General features: G+C 36.1%; 1 protein-coding gene across 2 annotated transcripts in view; it reads right to left on the bottom strand.

The window, feature by feature from the left end:
- Positions 1-6512, bottom strand: part of SCHIP1 (schwannomin interacting protein 1) — a 992315-nt gene that overhangs the window by 887736 nt on the left and 98067 nt on the right. The gene's annotated exons all lie outside the window — the stretch shown is intronic.

The following is a 6512-nucleotide window of genomic DNA, read 5'->3' as shown; positions in this document are numbered from 1 at the left end:
GTATATGAACTAAGAACTCCCAGATGTACAAGCTGGATTTCGAAGACAGAAGAGGAACAAGAGATCAAGTTATCAACATTTGTTAGATCATGTAGAAAGCAAGGGAATTCCAGAAAAACATCTACTTCTGCTTCATTGACTATGTTAAAGCCTTTGACTGTGTGGATCACAACAAACTGTGAAAAATTCTTAAAGAGATTGGGAGTACCAGATCACCTTACCTGTCCACTGAGAAATCTGTATGAGGGTCAGGAAGTGACAGTTAGAACTGGACATGGAATGACTGGTTCAAAATTGGGAAAGGAGTACAACAAGGCTGTATGTTTTCACCCTGTTTATTCAATTTATATGCAGATCTTGCAAATTATATGCAAGATCGTATCTTGTGAAATGCTGGGCTGGATGAATCAAAAGCTGGAATCAAGATTGCCAGGAGAAATATCAACAACCTCAGATATGCAGATGATACCACTCTAACAGCACAAAGTGAAGAAGAACTAAAGAGCTTCTTGGTGAGGGTGAAAAAGGAGAGTGAAAATGCTGGCTTAACATTCAACATGCAAAAAACTAAGATCACAGCATGTGATCTCATCACTTCATGGCAAATAGAAAGGGGAAAAGTGGAAGCAGTGACAAATTTTATTCTCTCAGACTCCAAAATCACTACAGATGGTGAGTGCAACCATGAAATTAAAAGACGCTTGCTCCTTGGAAAGAAAGCTATGACAAACCTAGGCAGCAGTATTAAAAGCAGAGGCCTCACTTTGCCAACAAAGGGCTGTATAGTCAAAGCTATGGTTTTTCAAGTAGTCATGTACGGTTGTGAGAGTTGGACCATAAAGAAGGTTGTGTATAGTGTATAGTCACTCAGTCATGTCCAACTCTTTGCAACACCATGGAATGTAGACCACCAGGCTCCTTTCTCCATGGAATTCTCCAGGCAAGAATACTGGAGTGGGTAGCTATTCCCTTCTCCAGGGTATCTTCCTGACCCAGAGATCAAACACAGGTATCCTGCATTGTAAACATGTTCTTTTTTTTTTTTTTTTTTTGAGGTTCAGTAACATTTTATTTACAAAGTGGGCCCCAGGCCAGAGGGCCCATGGAAGAAATTGCTGACCGCTGGTCTAGGCAGTCAAATGAATCTGGGGTCTCTTGTTAGCTATTTTTTTTTTTAATAAATTTATTTATTTTAGTTGGGGGATAATTACTTTACAATATTGTAGTGGTTTTTGCCATACATTGACATGAATCAGCCATGGGTTTACATGTGTTCCCCCTCCTGAACCCCCCTCCCACCTCCCTCCCCATCCCATCCCCCTGGGCCATCCCATTGCCCCAGCCCTGAGCATTTGTCTCATGCATCGAACCTGGAATGGTGTTCTGTTTCACATATCGTAATATACATGTTACATTGCTATTCTCTCAGAATGTCCCACCCTCACCTTCATATGTTCTTTACCATCTAAGCCATGAGCGAAGCCAAAGATGGTTGAGCACCAAACAAGTTATGCTTTCGAATTATGGTGCTGGAGCAGACTCTTGAGAATCCCTTGGACAACAAGGAGATCAAATCAGTCAATCCTAAAGGAAATCAATCCTAAATATTCATTGGAAGGACTGATGCTGAAGCTCCAATCCTTTGGCCACCTGATGCAAAGAGCCAACTCATTGGAAAAGATCCTGATGCTGGGAAAGATTAAAGGTAAAAGGAGGAAAGGGCGGCAGAGAATGAGATGGTTAGATAGCCTCACTGACTCAATAGACATGAATTTGAGCAAACTCTGCAAGATAGTGGAAGACAGAGGAGACTTGCATGCTGCAGCCCATGGGGTAGCAAAGTGTTGGACACAACTTAGCAACTGAACACCACCACCACCAAGGTTTATATCAAAGTATCATATATTATAGCCCAAAGTTAGAAATGGTTTAAATGTACAGAATGAAGAAATGACTAATAAAATTATTATTTATTCCTCACATTAGAATATTCCCCATATTATAATTTAAAATGACAGTTACATGAAGAGTCTGTGGAACTTATAACAAAATGTATTCAATATTAAACAACGTTTTTAAGGAGGACTGAACCCATAGTCTGGAATAAGAATTATATAACATCTACTTCATATTAACTTGAGCACAAATAATTAGAACAACCAAAAGCGCTCAGAAGTCTGATGTTAATATCTAGTTTCTTTTCTTTCCTAAGAAATTCCTAAGGCCAGTGGTTTTAAAATTTCATTGTGAGCAACTCATCACAAAGAGAATTTATCAAAACTACAGATCCTGACTGGTGGGTCTAGGACAGTGTTCGGGAATAGACATTCTTAAACAGACATTCTGAGTCTCTGGATGTCAAGGAAAAAGTATTTTTTTTTCTCTAATTCCTTCTGGATATTTCTTTGGCCAGGCTTCCTGAATTCTCTCATGTGTTTATCCCAGAAGACTAAACTGTGAATAGGTGAATCCTTGTACCTCTTCTTTACCTAGGCTCTATGTATCTCAGTTCAAGGTCAAGGAGGCACAGTTACAGTTTTTCCCACATTTTCTGTCAGGTTTTATTGATTTTCCATTTTTGGTGGAGTTTTTTTAATATCTAACACTATGATTTTTATTAATGGAAAAGATCTTATCTTTGTCCTCTGAGTTTTACATGTTTCAAGTACTATATACAGGAGAAATTATTTTATTTGGAGAAAAGTAACATCCCCTTTCAGCAAAATGATGGACCCAAAGCTAGATGCTTGGATAAATAAGACAAACTCATAGATTATTTTAGACAAACATTTTGTAAGGCATTTTGAGTTTAAGAGAAATCCTCAAGAACCAAGAGAGGGAAAAAAGAAAAATAAGCTGAATCTTCCATTGTGCCAGTCAGCAAACACAAATGAAGCAAAGTCAGAGAATTTTCCTGAAGCCAGAGCTGATAAGATATCTGGAAGGCTGCCCTTGGCCAGGTGAAGAAATTGAACCCAATACTCCTGCTTCAAGCAAGGACTCTTAAAAGAGCCTGAAACATTCCAAGATTGGCAAACCTCCTGGCTCTCAGCAGGTACAAATTCTAATCTTCTCTGCAGAAAGCAACTAACATTTAGGCCCTCAGAATTTCCACCAGATAAGTTTAATCAAACCTGCCAAGTGTACAGGGAAACAAGCCTTCATGAGTATGAGTCCACAGACTGAAAAAAGAAGACCTCTAAGAACTTCTGAAGTTGAAATTATCAGATGCCAAGTATAAAATAAATACCTGAGTATAAAATGTTTTAAAATTTAGAATAAAAAAATGAGCTTTAGAGTTGTCATATGGCATGAAGTCAGACAGAAAAAGACATTCCATATGATATTGCTTACATGTGGAATCTTTAAAAAATGGTAAAAATGAACCTGTTTACACAACAGAAATAGAGTCACAGATGTAGAAAACAAACATATGGTTACCAAGAAGGAAATGGGGCAGGGTGGAGGGATAGAGGAGTTTGGGACTAACATATACACACTACTTATATATAAAACAGATAACTAATAAGGACCTAATATATATATATATATATATATATATAACACAGGGAATTCTACTCAGTACTCTGTAATGATCTATATGGGAACAGAATCTAAAAAAGAGTAGATATATGCATATATGTAACTGATTCACTTTACTGTAATTAACACAACACTGTAAGTGTTTTGTGTAACTACAACATTGTAAGTCAACTATACTCTAATATAACTTAAAAAAAAAGAAATCTTCTCCACATAGCCCAAGAAAACTCATCTCCCTTAAATATAAAATAGATATACCCCCTAATTCCATACTAAATGATTGCTAGAAAAAAAAATTAAAATGAGCTGTTAAATATCCCAACAGACAATGAGAACAAACCAGAAAATGTGGACTCAGAAGCTATAATCTAATATTTCAAAGTCAACAAAAATAAATCAAGAAAACATAGTTTTAAAAAATAGCACCATCAAAAATAAATGAAGTCATAAATAAAATGACAGGAGAGAAGAGAATATGAAAAATTATCAGAAATAAGATAGAACCCAAAAAAATTAATCAAAAGGAACATGAGAGGAAACAGACTCACACAGAAATAGAGAAAGCAGTAAAAATGATCCAAGTGAAAGAAAAGATAGAGGAAAAATGCATAAACGTGAATATAATTTGAGCCTTCAAAAAGAAAATTAAAGCAGATGTAACTGAAAAAAATTTAATAATAATTCAAGAAAATATGAATATGTCTGAAAATTTAAAAGACTTATCTTAATACTAAAAAGGCATATCATGAGATTGCTAATATATATATATTTGTAAAACTATTAGACTTTTAAAAGAGGAAAAATGTATTTGGTCATCCAAACAGAAAGACCAGGTCACACATGAAGGGCAGAGAATAAAATTGGTGTCAGACTTCATAACAACAACATTTTACGGTGAAAAGAATGGAACAATATTTTTAAAGATATTTCAAGAAAGAAAATATAAGCCAAGGATTTTATATATACATCTTTCCAGAAAAAATGCCTTAACTAAATAATAATGAACATTTAAGAATTCAGAGATATTGATTTCATGAAATTTCCTGAGTATCCTACCAGAAAATGAGTTTCAAACAAATAAGAAATTATTAGGAAAACTTCAGTATAAAGAATAGACTGAGTATTGAATCTATTTTACTGTAGAACTAAGATTAAACGATAAGGATGGGGAAAATAAATAGTATGGAAAGTGTCATATGCTCTGATGATGTAAAAATCGTACAGCTAACAAAAGAGGAGGAAAGGAAGAACAGGCAGAAACTTCAAGAAACTTCAATAGCATTGGCAACGTTCTTCTTAAAGGTTCATGAATGTTCACTTTATTATTATGTTGTATACTGGACATAGGTGGTGCATAATTTAAAAGTTTTTTAAATGAGTGTTTGAAGCATTAAGGTGTCATCTCCTCATCCCAGCTCTCTGTAAATAAATACTGCAATATCCATCAGAATTTGTAAACTAGAATAACTTTTATCAATAATCAACCTTCAGAAATGGGTCACTAGTGTAAATTTGTGTGCTTCTATTACTAATGTAAAAATTCCAAAAGTGAAGCTGCACCAATTAAAATAATGCATCAGTAAGCAGCCATATATATAGCCATATGTGTGTGTGTGTGTGTGTGACAGTCTGGCAGTCTTGGGAGCAGGTAGAGTTAAGTCAAGGATGAGGGAATTGAGTTCTTAGAGAAACTAAATTTTTTTTAATCTTTTCTGGGATAAGGGTTCTTTCTTCAGAATTAAAATGGCCTGATACTTGGAAAGTCAAGCCAATTGCTAAAGAATTTGATTTCAACCATGCCTCAAAGTTGAGGAAATGGAAGGAAGCCTGGAGCAATGGAAGTTCTCACTTGTGGGTTAAGACAAGTACCAATGCTCTCCAATATGTCTTAGTAATTAGTGGCTGGCATGGCTCCCTTCAAGTCTGTTGCTTACCATCTGTGATGTGTTTGCTAGCCAATCTCTAACTCCTCATTAAACAAGAGGACTATTTGACTAAATGATATTTTGAGCTATTGATTACTAAGTCAAGCACCAGTATTACAAATGGGGGCCATAATTCTTGATCTTTGTATTCTGTGAAGAAAGCGTCTAGAGACCTACGTGAAAGAAGGTTGGTATACCTGGTAGTGGACATGTACAAGTGAGTCTTGTTTTTCATATATTTGACTTTTGGAAGAAAATGCAGTTGTAGAAAAACATAGGCCCTTGCAAAACTGTGTTCATGTGCATATTTTCATACCTCAGCTGAGTAATAAACATTTAAATCTATCACACTATGGCACTGCCTGCTTGCAGCCAGTTCCATTTTGGCAGGCACCCTCTTTGTACAGCAATTTGTACGATTATGTGAATACTTTACTGCATTTTGTCCGTACTGGTTTATAAACGAGTGGAAAATGTAAAAATGAAATTGCTGATACTAGTGATAGCAAGTATAATTCTCATAAAGTTAATATAATTGGTACAAACTTGGAAATCACTAGGTGTGCTGAAAACAGCGAATCTTTAGGCTCCATTGGTAGCTCACTGGACTCAAGCCAGTTGCCTGTGTCTTCAACTGTGAAGGCAAATAAGGAAATTAAAGAACATGTATAAAATGCTGGCACTGTATAATCAAAGATAATGTCTCCAAGGAAAAGTAAAATCAGAGATTTTATGTTATTTTAGCTCTTTTATAAAATAGAGGCGGTGGTAGTGGTTGTAATCATACTGACATTACTACCTGTCAAGCTCTCAGTTAAATACTTTATATACCTGTCTGGCAGAGTCCTCTCAATTTCCTCTCTTTTATGTGTGTGTGTGTGTGTGTGTGTGTGTGTGTGTGTGTGTGCATGCGCGCACATGTGTGCGTATGTGCGCACACACACACTTAGCTGCTCATTGTGTCTGACTTTGCAACCCCATGGACTGTAACCCACCAGGCTCATCTGTCCATGGGACTTTCCAGGTAAGGATACTGGAATGTGT

This window comes from Giraffa tippelskirchi, chromosome 2 (genome assembly GCF_054371585.1).
Source record: "Giraffa tippelskirchi isolate mGirTip1 chromosome 2, T2T-mGirTip1v1.2.pri, whole genome shotgun sequence".
NCBI classification, from domain to species: Eukaryota; Metazoa; Chordata; class Mammalia; order Artiodactyla; family Giraffidae; genus Giraffa; species Giraffa tippelskirchi.
Note: the sequence above shows the minus strand (reverse complement) of the source record. Positions and strands in the feature narration are given on the sequence as shown.